This window comes from Piliocolobus tephrosceles, chromosome 13 (assembly GCF_002776525.5).
Source record: "Piliocolobus tephrosceles isolate RC106 chromosome 13, ASM277652v3, whole genome shotgun sequence".
NCBI classification, from domain to species: domain Eukaryota; kingdom Metazoa; phylum Chordata; class Mammalia; order Primates; family Cercopithecidae; genus Piliocolobus; species Piliocolobus tephrosceles.
In genome coordinates, this window is record NC_045446.1 from 117,993,702 (window position 1) to 118,009,681 (window position 15,980).

The window sequence follows — 15,980 nt, forward strand, 5'->3', positions numbered from 1 at the left end:
CACACACCTTAGGAGATGCTTTGGGAAGCTCAAACTGACGCCTTTGTGCTGAATTTTGGGGAAGGGGGTGGGGATGATGGACTTAGGAGCACTGTCGTTAACTGGTCATTGATTAGATATTAACTAGTCATTAACTAGACTTTCGGGAAAGCAACAAGGCCTCTGTGTCCACAGTTGGAAGGCGTGGGCTACCCTGACTGGGGGTGCTCCAGTTGTACTCATGATTCACACTCATTCATCACATGCCTGATCTCTGTCTCAGGGGCCCGGCCTCCTCTTAGTAAGCCCTCAGATTCAGGGAAAGGCGTCTCAGAGAACTCCACGTCTGTGTGGAGTCAGATGGATCAGAGCAGAACACAGAGCCGCCTTCTGTGTCCCACTGTCTCCCACTCGCCTGCTCAGAGGTTCCCGGCCGGCTCCCTGTCTCCCTCTCTGCCCTCCTGGGTATCACGGGTCCTCAACCAAGGGAAGCTGGTGCCCTCACTTGTCTCCCACAGTCCTCTGTCGTCTGGGCTCTGTGGCCCCTCTCAGCTTTCAGGACTGTCTGTTCTTTCTCCCGCAAGTCCCCGGTGGCCCAGGCTCTAGGGGGAGTTGCGTTCTGAGCTACTGCCCACATCGCTTCCCCAGGGCGGCGGGAGCTCAGGTCCCATCCTTGACAGCCTGAGGCTCAGTGTCCATGACCTCCAGGGGCAGCCCACAGCAGCATCCCCTGCATCACCCACAGAATGGAGGGAGACAGAGGCTCTCCACACAAAGGCCCTGAGAAAAAACAATACCCCAAAAGCCACCGAGGTCTCAGGGCAGCAGAGTGGGAGCGCTCGTCACAGGCCAGAAGCCCGGCAAGGAGCATCAGACACCTCGGGTTAAAAAGAAAGTAGAGATTGTCACGTCCCACCCTCCCCGTTCTAGTCAATCTGGGCCAGTTTGGTGCACGCTAGCCACGTGCGGTGACCACGCTAAGTACTGTGCGTGTACTATTTCTCGGAATACTTCCTGCAACCTTACGAAGTTCTCGCCCAATTTAACCAGCAGTAATGAAACTCAGAAGGCATTTACCCAATGCTGCACATCAGGAAAACGTAAAAGAACGAACAGGGCTTCAATACCAGGATTGAGCCCAAAGGTCACGTTCTTTCTCCGCAGTTCCCTTCCCCATCTGGTTCTGGGGAACTACACTCTGCACGCAGCCCCCAGGAGACCACAGGCCCTGGGCTCCCAAAACTCAGCGGCAGTGCAAAGCCACCCTCAGAAGAGCTGCCCAGGACAAGTGCTCCTGCGGCCCATTGCTCACTCCCCGCAGAGGCAGGGGGCAGCTGCCTGCTGCCCCAGATGGACATAGAAGGTCACCATGTGGCCTGCCGGGGTCTGCAGGACAGACGGCGGGAGGTGAACAGTTTGAGCTGGTGCCTCCACCTGCCTCTTCCAGCCACAGAAAACAGGGTTCTCCAGGGTTCACGCCTGTGTGTCTGGATCAGTGCTGGGCATTTTGTCGGGCAACAAGCCAGCAGCCGTGCAGGGCATGGACCTGTAGATGATGCACTGCCTTAGTGTCCAGACAGAACAAAAGGGATCCCCTTTCCAGCCCGCAACTGTCGGATTCTCTAAGAGGTCCTGCTACAACCCATCTTAATGCAAGAGGGACTGTGGTTCTTCTGGAAACACGATGCCTCGGGGCCGTGAAATGACAGCTGCTTATTTTGAAGAACTGGGCTGTTCCCATGTAAAGTTGGCTGCAATGGATGGTGTTTCTGACTCATACTCTGGCTTTAAAATCAAAGTTTTTGTTAGAAACCAGCTTTGTTTTTCTTCTATTTCCTGTTTGAAAAGTGAAGCATTAACACGAAGGAGGGCCCCAGCTGAGTACATGCTGGGACTCAGGCTGCAAATGGCCAGTGGTCCCGGGACATCCAGGGAGCCATTCAGAGGGGACACTTCCAGCTACCATGCAAATTCATCATGCACCCATCCCCCCTTGCTGCGGCCCTGCCCTTAGTACCCTCAACACAGGGCCCTGGGCAGCTACCCTCAAACACCTGGACACCAAGCATGAGAGGGAACCCACTTGCCTTCCCTGGTCTATTATCACAAAGAACCTTAGAGCCTCCTGCACAGGAACCCACTCCTTAGAGGGCACGAGGGGCTAAGTTTTGTTTGAGACGAGCTGGCATTGGAAGGGAGAAATGAAAGCTATCCCCTGTCCCTGCTTCCAGGGCAGGGCAGAGCAAGCTGCTTTTGGCCCTGTCTCTGAGGCAGACATTAGCACACTTGTCTCAGGCAGAAGCAGCCTTAGATGCTGTTACAGTTTGAATGTGTTCCCCCGCAAAATCCAGGTGTTGCCAATGTGATAGCATTCAGAGGTGGGGCCTTTAAGAGGCGATTAGGCCATGAATGGAATCAGGGGTCCTGATGCAGGGGCTGTGTGGAGGGAGTACATTCACATGTTGCCCTTCCACCTTCAGCCATGTGAGGACGCAGCAGCAAGGCACCATCATGAAAGCACAGACCGGAGCCGTCACCAGGCACAGAACCTGCTGGCACCTGGCTCCAGAGCTGCGGGTAGATACATTTCTGTCCTTTACGAATCGCCCAGTCTCTGGGGTTGTGTGAGAGCAGCACAGAATGGACTGGGACAGCTGGAATGTCAGTTTGCATCAGCCCCCACCCACACACTCAGGGCGTGCCGCGGCGGCCATGCTGGGTGCCTTTCTGCAGGTGCCCAGGCACCAGGAGCACTGGCCCAGTCTCAAGGGGCGTTCATGTCAGGGAGGTGCCCTGGCTAGTGTCAGCTTCATCCCAACAAGCCTGGGCAAGAGAGGAGGCGGTGAGATCACCTCCTACCCGTCCAGAGACCCCCAGACTTTGGAGTAGAAATCTGAAGGACCTGAGGCTCCTGAAGTGAGAGGGGACAGAGCTAGGAGAAGGGAGGGCAGCCAGGAGGGCAGGGACGCAGGCGGCGGGATGGGGAGAGCCAGGCTGGCATTAGCAAGAGCTTCTTCATGTCCTTTTGGCCCAAGGGGGCCATGTTCTCTGAGGAAATGGGACTTGCTGCAGGGAAGAGGAGGAGCTCAGCATCCGCTGTTCCCTCTCCGAACAGCTTCTGGGGAAAGTCCACCACCATCTTCTCGCCCCGCTCTGTGCCTTCATACAAGCGATTCTCTCCACCTGCGATGCCCTTCCTCTCCCTCCTGTGGCCAGTGTCCACGGGTTCTCTGAGAAGGAATAGGAAGTATTTTAAGGTAGACCTCCTTAACCTCCTCCCAGCTGGGGGGATCCCTCCCTCTGGGCCCTCACACACCTCAGTTCCCAAACGACCATTCACATGATAGTCTAAATTAGTGGATCTGTGGTGTGTGGTGTGTGCAGTTATAATGGGTTGCCTCAGCCTCCAACGCACCCTTCATTGCCTTCCTCTGTGATAATGCCCCGGGCCCTGTACCCATTTCTCTGTTGCCAGCTGGCATGACGTTTAGCCTTGTGCAGAGGCAGGGGCCTCTCCCCGGTTCTGACACTTCTCTCTTTGCTTGCTCCTGGCTGCTGGGGGGACACGAGGGATACTCGGCGCTGTTCTCCCTTCAGCAAATGTTGTTGCCAGTCCCATCCCAGGTTCCTGGCCTGCTGCTCGCTGAGGAGGGCTTGCCAGCGCCAGCCCATGCTCCCCCGTACCCGGCCTTGGTCTGCTGGGACCCAGTGGAAAGCCCACAGCTGCCACCTCCACCCACCTTCCCCTGCTTGCCAGCCACAGTCGCCAGCTGTGAACTTGCGCGGCTGTGCTCCAGAAGCAGAGCTGGGTGGAGGAGGGGCCCCACGCACAGATGAGAATATGAAGACACCCTCTAGAGGTTGTGGCAAACACAGGTGCCCTGCCCCATGCCCCGCCCGCAGTCACAGCCCTTCCCACACGGAGGGTACTGTCGTCAATCTTTTTGGGGGCTGTGGACACTCTGCATCCCCATACCTGTAGCGGTCCTGGCGCACGGTAAGCTCTCAGTAAGTGTGACGAGTCACTGCTGAGAGAACTAACAAATAAACCTCCCACCACCAACCACAGCTAGCTGGGGCAGAACAAGGGAACTGATGAAAGGAGGCTGGTGACCCCTGCCGTGACATGCCCGCTGTGCCCAGGACCCAGGCTCCCACACCTCCAGTCGTTCCTCTGTCCCAGGTCCATTCAAAGTGAAGTGGCCTCCACACAGGCTTCCCTGGGGCCCTGGTCAGTGTCCATGAGGCCACCATGCCCCCGCTCCCCATGGGACGTGAGAAAGGGCCTGGCCCGTGGACCAGGGCTGACGTAGGTTTGAGCCCCAGCTCAGTGGTCTGCTAGCTGTGTGAGCTTGCACAGTAGCTCTTCAAGTGTGGCTCTGGACGCGTGGCATCAGCATCAGCGTCACCTGGGAACCTGTTAGAGATGCACATTTTTGGCCCCAACCTCCTTCGACCAAGTCAGAAATTCTGCAGTCTATGTTTTCGTAAGTCCTCCAGGTGACTCTGATGCACTCTCAGGGTTGAGAACCATCGAGACAGAGCCATTTAGCTGAACTCCTCCAGGCCTCGCCTACGCACGGTCACAGCCGTACCTTCTGCACACGGTTGCTGAGATGTGTGTGAAACACCAGGCACAAAGCAGAGTGAATTGCAGTGGTCGGAGCATACCTGAAGCACCAGGGCTGGCCCCCTCCCTCCCCTCTCCTCCCCTGCCTCCTAGGAGTCGGAGGGCCCGTGGAAATGGTCTCCTCTGCACATCTGTCGTGCTTTGACTGGGTGCAGGTCTGAGCAGAGGCTTTCCGAGTGAGCTGAGCAGGCGAGCCCGAGCATGGCCTGTCAGGAAGCAAACCCACAGGCTGGCGAGCCGTCCCTGGAGATGCCCCTGGGCTCCTTGAGGGGAATGGCTGAGTCCCTGCCTGTCCTTGGCAGGTCTGCAGTGGTGGGGTGGCTCAGGCAGGTGCCCTGTTCACAACCAGTGCTGCTGGGGGTGAAGGCAACGGGTGGGTGAGCAGGGACAGCATGAGCCACGTGGCTGGGAGCTGGGCCAGCTCACTCTGTGTGCATGTCGTTTCCATGTGTGCAGCGGAGATTGGCGTCTCTCCACAACGCTGATTTTAGTCTTTCTCACCTTTTCTTGCTCAGCTTAAAATAGGCCTCTCTTCAGGGACAAGGTGGCGTTATATCAAGCCAAAGTGTGAGGGCGCAGGGAGACCCGCGAGGCAGGGCCCCCGCAGTCCTGGCGGTTTCTACCCAGCCTCTCGAAATTGACTTGAAGGTGTTTACCTGGCACATTGTTTTCTCCAACTTCCTACACTCTGCTACCCACACCCTGTCCTTCCTCAAGGCGGGCATGCTCATCAGCTGACTTCATCTCTCCCTAATGGCAAGGCCTGACCTAGAAACGCAACTCAGATCCTGGCTTAAATGAGGCTGGGAAAGACGATGCCTGTAAGACCGACAAAGACAGTGCAAGGTGAGGTGACCGCCGCTGTGTCTGGGTGCAGGGCTCCCTTGTCCAGCTGACCCTAAGTCTGCATCAGCTCAAACGTGGTTCCCGGCTGCCCAGTGAGATTCCCGCTCCCGCCTGGAGGGGAGGCGTGCCTGCCTTTTGAATGAAGCGTTGCCCACTAGAGATAGTATCACAGGCAGAAGTGTCATTTTTAGCCTTTTTACATGTTGCCAACTTTCAGACATACAATTCCTTTTTATCCCTCCAGATTCCTCGAAAGCTGCTTCTATTTTGGAGCTCTTTATTCCCAGTGCTGGGTAATTGCTCCCTGGCTGTGTTTTTATTGTAGAGAATGGAAACCTGATGTGATGAACCCTCACTGAGTAGAAATCCTGGGGGGCTCGTAGTTAACCGGCTAAGACATCTCACCCTGAGAAATGGTCCCAATTTCCTTTTAAAAATTCATTGTCTCTCTGAGATACAGACATATTTCCTTGTCTTATTCCAGAATCAAAAGTTCTAATTTTGCAAAGAATAATTTTTGTCCAAATATGTTTTCTTCCTGGTGTTCAAGAGAGTCTGGGATAGCAAGAGGTGCGGAGCTTTGGTCCTTGGATGGCTCTGATTCCATCATTCCTCCAGCAACCAGGGAACAATCACTGCTGGGCAGGGAATCCCTGCTTCCTCCCTGGGCTTCCAGCCTTCCCCCAGCAATCCTTTTTTTTTTTTTTTTTTTTTTTGATAGAGTCTCACTCTGTCACACAAGCTGGAGCGCCACCTCAAGGCACCACAACCTCCACCTCCTGGGTTCAAGCAATTCTCCTGCCTCAGCCTCCAGAGTAGCTGGGATTACAGGCGCCCGCACCATGCCTGGCTAACTTTTGTATTTTTTAGTAGAGATGGGGTTTTACCATGTTGGCCAAGCTGGTCTCGAACTCCTGATCTCAAGTGATCTGCCCATCTCATCATCCCAAAGAGCTGGGATTACAGGCATGAGCTACTGCACCTGGCCCCCAACACTCCTTCTTAAGACCCATTTGAAAATAATGACAAAAACCACAATTACTTTTGCACCAAGTTTAACCACAATTTACCAGTATGCAGTTACTGTGGCTTGAATATTGTTATCCATGCACGGCGCTTCTCTTAAAATTTGCTCCCATGCAATCAGAACACTTCTATAGGGCCTGTCTCCTTAGATAGACTTGACCATCCTTCTCTGCTCTCACATCTACTGCTTGGGGCGAGGGAGGGCAAGGGCTGGCCCCTGGGGATAGGCCGGACAGGCTCACCAGTTGGACAAATGGATTCAGGTCAGCTTTGTAGACTTGGCCTATTCCCACCCCTTGACACCGTGGGAAAGTCTTGCTTCCTGCCAGTTCTCCTCTGCTAAACCATATTCAGCATTTCCGTTTTTTGAAGAGAACCATGAATTCAAGGGTATTGGGCATAGTCTGAGCTACTAACAATGGGTTACTTTTCTTACTTTTGCCTATTATAGCTTGAGGGCAGAGCTCCTCCAATTAGACCCTCAAAGCAACGATGAATGAACAGCAGGCCAAGATTCCAGCATTCCCAGGCCTGGCCTAATGTCACCCTAGTCCTTGACCCTGCCTGCTGGACTTTAGGACATGAAGAGGGTAGACATGGATGAGGTTATAGAGGTGTACGCACGCCAGAAGATGGTGAGCATCCGGGCCACATTGAGGGGCTGGAGCATCCTGCAGTGCTGTGCATCTTAGAACGAGCCCACAGTCCACCTGCCCCGGAGCAGTCTGAGGGTTAACTGTGTTGGTTCTTGAACCCCATTCCGGGTCTGCTGAATCAGAATCTTTCTGAGCGGGGCCCAGGAACTTCCATTCTAGGAGGTTCTTGAGCATATTTCATTGATCAACATGTTAAGTGAAGACTCTAAGCCAAGGGATGGCATCATCAGATTGGCCACTTCGGTCATGTTTTGTGGGATGGATTTTAAAAACTGGAGTCCAGACAAGCAATTGCTGTAGTGCTGCAGGTGACAGACCTTGACAAGCTGATCTCAATCGTCAGTGGCGGGGTGGAGTGAGACAAGGAGGCCAGGGCAAGTCTCTGGCTTGAGTGACCAAGTAGATAGAGGATAATTAGGGGATTCAGAAACAAGGGCTGAGTTGAGAGGCCTGTGGGATCTCCAGATGGGAGCAGCCCAGCAGGAAGTAGGATCCACAGGCCTGGATCTTAGGAGAAAGTTGCAAGCAAAGGATCCAAATAGGTGGGAAAGGAAATCCTTGGGGTAGATGCAATTTCTCAGGATGAATGTGAGAGCAAAGAAAAGGCACTGAAGCCAAAAGCTTCAAGAACACCAACATGAAAGGGCTAGGCAGAAGGGAGGTTGCCTTACGTGGGAAAGCATGTTTTTGTGTGTCTGCTTCAGACACATTTATATTTCAACAGGACAGAACGTTTTGGTGGGTAGTAATCAGTCCATGGAGCTCCATTCAAGTATTGTCCCAGGGCCAGCTGTGGTGGCTCACGCCTGTAATCCCAGCACTTTGGGAGTCCAAGGCAGGTGGTTCACTTGAGGTCAGGAGTTCAAGATCTGCCTGGCCAACCTGGCGAAACCGTGTCTCTACAAAAAATACAACAACAACAAAAAAAAAAAATAGCCGGGCATGGTGGTGCATGCCTGTAGTCCCAGCTACTCAGGAGGCTGAGTCAGGAGAATCACTTGAACCCAGGAGGCGGAGGTTGCAGTGAGCAGAGATTGTGCCTGTGCACTCCAGCCTGGGCGACAGAGCGATAATCCATCTAAAAAAAAAGTATTATCCCAGGCTATTTAATAAATTTACTCAAAATTCACAATGAGATGTAGTCAGTAACCAGAGCTAAATGTTCCTGTTAGGGGCAGAGGGAGACAGGACTGAGTTGGGTGGGAGAGCAACTCTGCAATAGTGAGAGTTGACATGACGTGGACATAGCCGTATCCTCTTCACTGAGCCTCCAGTCCCTGCACACTGAGAAAGTGAAAAATGCTTTCAGCAAAATTGCCTCCAGAAAGAAATGTCAGCAGCTGACCTTTTCAGCTGTGAGTGTAAGACACATGAAAAAGATATTCTGGAAGGACAAAGAGGAAAGTGCTTTCTGCACCTCGCATTTGAGTCGGGGAAGGGAGAGTACGTGCTTTAAATGGCTCTTGGCTGGGAATAAAATGGATTTTCCCCTTTCCCACTTTATGTGGATGTTGTTGGTAATAATCCACAAAGTATACTCCTGTTTATACTTCAGTTCCCCATGGTAAATGTTTAACCGTAATTGCACCTTAAGAACAGCCGTTCTCAACCTTTTCTGCACCCGGAACCGGTTTCATGGAAGACAATTTTCCATGGACTGAGGAGGAGGATGGTTTCACCATGACTCAAGCGTATTACATTTATTGTGCACTTTATTTCTATGATTGTTACGTTCTAATATATAATGAAATAATTATACAACTCACTAATGTAGAATCAGTGGGAGCCCTGAGCTTGTTTTCCTGCAACTAGACGGTCCCATCTGGGGGTGATGGGAGACAGTGACAGATCCGCAGGCATTGGATTCTCATAAAAAGCACACAGCCTAGATCCCTCACGTGTGGGGTTCAGGATAGAGTTCTTGCGTGCTCTTGTGAGAATCGAATGCCGCCCCGATCTGACAGGAGGTGGTGCTCAGGCAGTAAGGTGAGCAATGGGGAGCAGCTGTAAATACAGAGGAAGCTTTGCTGGCTCACCTGCCACTCACCTCCTGCAGCCCAGTTCCTAACAGCCCACAGACCCATCCCGGTCCGTGGCCCACGGGTTGGGGATGCCTGCCTAAGAAGAGTAAGAATTTATATGGAGTGCTTCGCCACGTTTCAGACCTTATTCTCAAGGCATTATGTATATGAACCCAGTTGTTCTGCAAAACATGTCACGGGATAGGTGTTGTTATTCTTATTTTACAGAACAGCAAACAGGGCTGTGAGGTCAAAGACTTAACCAAGGTCACCACACTAGTAAGTAGCCAGCCCTGGGTTCCTGCTCAGCCAGTCTGGTTCCTGGGCCTACTCTCCTGCCTGTTATTTTATACCACGTTTATAGGTCCTAGTGGTTATTAATAAATAAAACTCTTTGGATTGTACGTGTACATTAAAATGTCTCAGAGGAAGCCAAAGGTAGTCAACAACTCCAATAACGCACTGACTGTAGCGTTTATGATAAATAAGCAGTCAGTGAAGCAGAATAATTCATAAGTGTTCTTTCTTGCTATTAGAAGATTTGAATGCTATTAAATATGTACATTTCACTCCACCATCTTATGCATATTTATCACCTTAGATGGTTTCACCTGTCTGCTTTTAGCTAGATTGTATATTCTCTGAGGTTAAGAAGGGCAAACTCCCAATATCTGGAGCCCTGGCACAGAAAGCCGGAGAAAGCCCAGGGACGCATGGTCGTGACTGAGTCTGGTTACGCAGGGGAGTTCAGAAGAGCAGCTTTCAGTTCACAAAAATAGTTTTAGTTATTTTCCAAGTTGCCTGAGTTGGGAAATCTAAATCTAAAATATGTTTTGGGGCTGTTTATTTCTCTTTTTAGAAGATATTTAACTACATTTTTATAACTTGAAGAGAAATGTGTCCATATAGACACAATTCCGGTTGAAAGAACCCTATGGAATCCATAGCATTAAAAGCCTTTTAAAAATATATAAAGAAAATAACCAGATTTTTTCCTGAGCCAATCTCTGAAGAGAACCATGGGCTGCAGCTGAAGTTTGATCGTGACCCAGAGTTTCCTCAGAATCTCTTCCCAGCACACTGAATACCCCCACCCCCACCAAGGGTATTCTCAGCTGCAACGCCGGTCTCCTGGACAATGACCTGGTATTACGTGTTAAAGAATAAATGCTAGTGGTCAGAGCCCCTTTGCTGAAAGTCCCAAGAGAACTTCTGCTCCTGATCGTGCAGAATTCAGCATTTTAGAGCAACCCTCCAGCTGAGAAGAAATTAAAGAGGTAGATAAGATCTTTTAAAAATTGCTCTTGAAGGTATTATTAGCTCTTGTTAGTGTGGTAACAAGATAATGATGAGTTACTAGGGAAAGATCTAGGAGCGAGACCAGAGGCCCAGGGAGAAGAGCCAGCAGCCAGGACCACTTTTCCACCTGAGGCCTGTGTGGGTTCTAGAGGAGCTGGATGAAAGGCGGGTGGCTGCCTGCGGGGCTGAGTGCACCTGCTGTGGAGTGCAGAGCCCCCTGGCGCAGGGTGAGCCTGCGTGTGGCTGGTGGCCTGATGAACCCTCTTCCTTTTGGGTGGGACCATGGAAAAGCTGCACCCTCGGAGCTAACTGAACCGAAGCAGACTGCTTTCAAGGAGACTGTGGTTCAGCCTCAAGCTTTCTCAATCTCTGAAATTGGAGGAGGTAACTCCAAGAGTTATCCTGTGTCTCTGAAATTGGAGGAGGGTATCTCCAAGGATAACTTGGAGCCATCCTCTGCATAGCTCCCAGTGTTATGCATCCTGAGATGCATGGCGGAAGCAAGCTGAAACCCTCTCTCTACTAAAGATACAAAAGTTAGCTGGATGTGGTGGTGCACACCTGTAGTCCCAGCTACTCAGGAGGCTGAGGCAGGAGAATCACTTGAACCTGGGAGGTGGAGGTTACAGTGATCTGAGACTGTGCCATTGCACTCCAGCCTGGCAACAGAGCAAGATTCCATCTAAAATAAATAAATAAATCTAAAAATAGTTATTGAACTTGTAGACTGATGAAAAACACCCAGAATGAAACATGGAGAGACAAAATACAGGAGACAGAATGTTAAATTAAATTAAATTTGGGCTGAAGCTTACTCCTTTCTTAAGTCCCTACATAAAAAATTGCAACCTAACTTAGTATGTAAACAAACTTGCAACTAACTTAGGAGCATTTCATAACAAACAGCTGAGTGTCAGCCAATAACTTCAGCCAGTCACAGGCAGCCAACTGATCAGGCCACTTTCAAATAAGGCAAGTGCCAAGCCATCAGCAATCAAACTGTAACCGTAATTCACTTGGGGTTTTCTGTCTATAGAGATTCTCTGCTGACACTGCAGAGTGAGCTCCCTGAGCCTCCTCACGTTCTGAGGGCTGCCCAGTTCACAACGAAGCAAATCGTTCTTTGCTCAGTGAAACTCTGTGAAATGGATCAAAAGTTTTTCTTTTTAACAAGAGTGAGAGATAGAGAGGATATAGTAAGAGAATCCAACATACATGTACTTGAAATTCCAGGAAAGGAGAATGAGAATGAAGCAGAGACAATATCTAAAGAGAATGGCTGAGAACTTTACAAAAATGCTGAAAAATATTAAGCCACATATTTAAGAAGTTCTACAAGTCTAAGCCAAAAACATTTGAAATATATGTATAATATTCATGCATATATGTATCACCTCCATATCTATGCACATGATAGTAAAAATGCTAAAGAATGAAAACAAGAGACAAAGAGAAAATCTGAAGTGCAGCTTGAGAGAGTAAAAAAAAACAAACAAACAAGAAACAATTACCTTCCAAAGAGTAACAATTAGACTTAAATCTGACTCTCAACAGAAACAACAGAAGTTAGAAGACAATGGAAAGAAAATAAGAGCCAGCCTGTATCCGATGGAAATGACCTTCAAGAATGAATTCAAAATAGAAATGCTTTTGGCCAGCTACAGTGGTTCACACCTGTAATCCCAGCACTTTGGGATGCCGAGAGAGACAGATCACCTGAGGTCAGGAGTTCAAGACCAGCCTGACCAATATGGTGAAACCCCCATCTCTACTAAAAATCAAAGGTTGCCGGGCGCGGTGGCTCACGCCTGTAATCCCAGCACTTTGGGAGGCCGAGACGGGCGGATCACGAGGTCAGGAGATCGAGACCATCCTGACTAACGTGGTGAAACCCCGTCTCTACTAAAAAAAAACACACACAAAAAACTAGCCGGGTGAGGTGGCGGGTGCCTGTAGTCCCAGCTACTTGGGAGGCTGAGGCAGGAGAATGGTGTAAAACTGGGAGGCGGAGCTTCCAGTGAGCCGAGATCCGGCCACTGCACTCCAGCCTGGGCAACAGAGTGAGACTCCGTCTCAAAAAAAAAAAAAAATCAAAGGTTGGCTGGGCATGTGGTGCACACCTGTAATCCTAGGTAGGCTGAGGCAGGAGAATCGCTTGAACCCAGGTAGTGGAAGTTGCAGTGAGCTGAGACTGTGCCACTGCACTCCAGCCTGGGCCACAGAGTGAGACCCTGTCTCCAAAAAATAAAATAAAATAAAATAAAAATAAAAATAAAATAGAAACATTTTCAAATAAACAGAAACTAAGATAATTCATTAATAGCAGACCCACACTAAAGGACTTTCTAAGAAGATGTTGTCCTTGCAAAAGGAAATGATCCAAAGTGGAAGCTCAAAGATAGACCAACTATAAAGGAAAAATTGGATAAATCTAAATACTTTAAAGTGAAGACTTTGTTGCTTGAGAGATCTCATTAAGAGAGTGAAAAGATCAGCCGCAGACTGAGAGAAGATACTCTCAACACATGAAATGAACAAAAGGTGCCTATCCTTCCTTACATATTCTTAGGCAAAGCACTCCTTGAAATTAAGAAAAAAGACAAACACTGAAAAAATGAGTAACAGGCAACTCACCGAACTTGTAGACTGATGAAAAACACCCAGAAGAAAACATGGAAAGATAAAACAATGTAAAATACAGAAGAGAGTATGTTAAATTAAATTAAATTAAATTAAATAAATTAAATTAAATTAGCGATGGAAGTGGAAAGGGCAATACGAAGGGTTTTCTGGGTGCGAGAATGTATCTGTTGATCTGGATGATGGCCACATGGGTGTTCACTTTGGAATAAGCTTTACTTGGCACTTTCTCAACATATTATATTCTATAATACAAAAGTTTTTACCAAAAAGGGTGACTCTGGAAAAAAAGGATAAATACTGGGTTGTGGGAGGGGTTAGAAAGATGAGCTGTTGGAAAAATACACAAAGAACTTCAATTGTCCTAGCTAATGTGCTTGTTTTAAATTGAGTCATAACTTCATAGTATTCAGTTACTTACGCTTTATAGTTTAACAAGCATGCAATTGCTTCCAGTTATTTGGCTGTTTTAATTTAAAAATTAATTTTAAAAAGACAAAATGTTAGAAATACATAGAGTCATTTATACCCACCCATAAGTGGTTCAGGATGAAAAAGCCAGCAAACTCTGTTCCCTAATCCAAACCCTTAAGAAGCACGGGGAAATTGGATGATGTTCTGCTGAGGCCTCAGTCAGGTGGACCGATCTCCACCCAAACTCATAGAAACAGATCAGGAGACAGAATGTATGTGGATTCTAAAGGTTTCTTGTTTTTTTTCTGCAGAGCCTGAGGTCTGAGGTAAGCCCTGAAAAAATTACTGGAGAAATAAGTCAAGTACGTTCAGGATTAGAATCTCAACCCCCAAATTCCCCTCCAAGGGAATGCCCTTTGGGCTGCTGAGAACGCAGCAGAACACCCCAGACAGACGCAGCAGACACCGCGGACCTAGCCATGAAATCTGCTGAAGTCCCGGGAGTTCTTGCTCTTCTCCCCAGCTGAGGTCTCAAGCACCTTTTCCTGGCTGCTTTGACTCTCCCTACCTCCTCGGCTGTAACACTTGCGGGTCCCGGACCTGCAAATGTATTAGTTTTTCATAGCTGCTGTAACAAACTTAGCGGTTTTAAAAACACATGTTTATTGTCTTGCAATTCTAAACTTCGTAAGTAAAACATGAGTCTCACTGGGCTAAAATCAGGTTGTCCACTGGCTGTGTGTTCCTTTCTGTACTGTCTAGGGGAAAATTTATTTTCTTGCCTTTACCACTTTCTAGAAGCTGCCCACATTCCTGGGCTCATGGCAGTCTTTCCACATCTTCAAAGCCAGCAATAGCAAGTGGAGCCCTTCAACACTTTAACCTGGATTCCAGTTCACGTCTCCTTCTCTGTCTTTTTCTGCCTCTCTCTTCCACTTTTAGGAATCCTTGTGATTACATTGGGCCCATGAATAATCTCCCTATTTTAAAATGAACTGATTTGCAGCCTTGATTCCTCTCTCTGACATAACATAACATATTCACAGGTTCTGAGCATTAGAATATAGACATCTTTGGGGGCCATGATTCTTCCAACAACAGTGCTTCACTAGCTAACCAGCCTTGCCTGCTCAACACAGCTTCCTGTCAGCTGTGTGTGTGTGTGTGTGCTTGTGTGTGTGCGTGACGGCATGTGTGTGTGCTTGTGGGTGTGTGTATGTATGTGTGCATCTGTGCATGCATGTGCGCATGTGGTGCATGCGTGGGTGTGAGTGTCCGTGTGTGTGTGCATGTGTGTGTGCATGTGTATGTGTGTATCTGTGCATGCATGTGCGTCTGTGGTGCATGTGTGGGTGCAAGTGTGTGTGCATGTGTGTCCATGCTTTGTGTGTGTGTGCATGCGTATGTGCACGTGTGCATGTGTGGGCATGTGTGTGTGTGCACGCATGTGCCTGTGTGTGTGCGTGTGTCTGGGTGTGCATGTGCACGTGTGCATGTGTGTGCATGTGCGTGTGTGTGCATGTGTGTGTCCGTGTGTGCATGTGTGAATCCATGTGTGCATGTGTGTGCGTGTGTGCACATGTGCGTGTGTGTGTGTCCCCATGTGTGCCTGTGCATGTGTGCATGTGTGTGTGTGTGCATGCACATGGGCATATCATTCAAATTTGAATTGGTAGCCACTGATTGTCAGACATGAGGAAAATTTCTGACATACGTAACAGAAACAAAAACAGATGCAAAGGAAATTAAGGGATAAAAATGCAGGGGACAGAATAATAGTAATAATTCCCTCTCACATCTCAGAAAGGTACTGCCTGGATCCATTAAACAAAACAAGAACATAGAAAAGAACGTTCCAAGATCAAGAAAAAATTCTTGGAAATTAAAAATATAGAAGATGTAAACAAATTCCATATCAGGGTTGTTTCATAAATGAGTAAATATCCCAGAAAGTAAAACAAAATGTCAGACATGGACAATAGGAAAGAAAAGATAAGAGAAATTGAGGATCAATATAGATTCAGTGGCCCATGAGCTTCCAGCATCCAATTAAGCTGATGTTCAGAAGGCTCACTGAGAAGAAAATACCAAGGAAAGAATTCTGTAAATCCCCAGAACTGGAGACCGACTGATGGGGCCACTGAGTGCCCAGCACTATTAGTGCAAAAAGACCCATGCAAAGAAACATCATCCCTAAAACACAGAAACACCAGGAGAAAAGGGATCTAAGAGTTTCCAAAGGGAAAGTAGTTCACATGTGAGGATCAAGAAACAGAATGGCATCAGACTTGTCCACAGGTAGATTTGCTGCAGAAGACAAAAAGGAGTATCATCAAAATTATGTGGGAAAATGATTTTCAGACTAGGATTCTGTATTAAGCCAAACCATCAAAGAATGTAAGAGCAGCGGGATGAAAAGGTATGTTCAGACATGAAAGGTTACAAAAATTACTTCCCTTGCACCTTTCC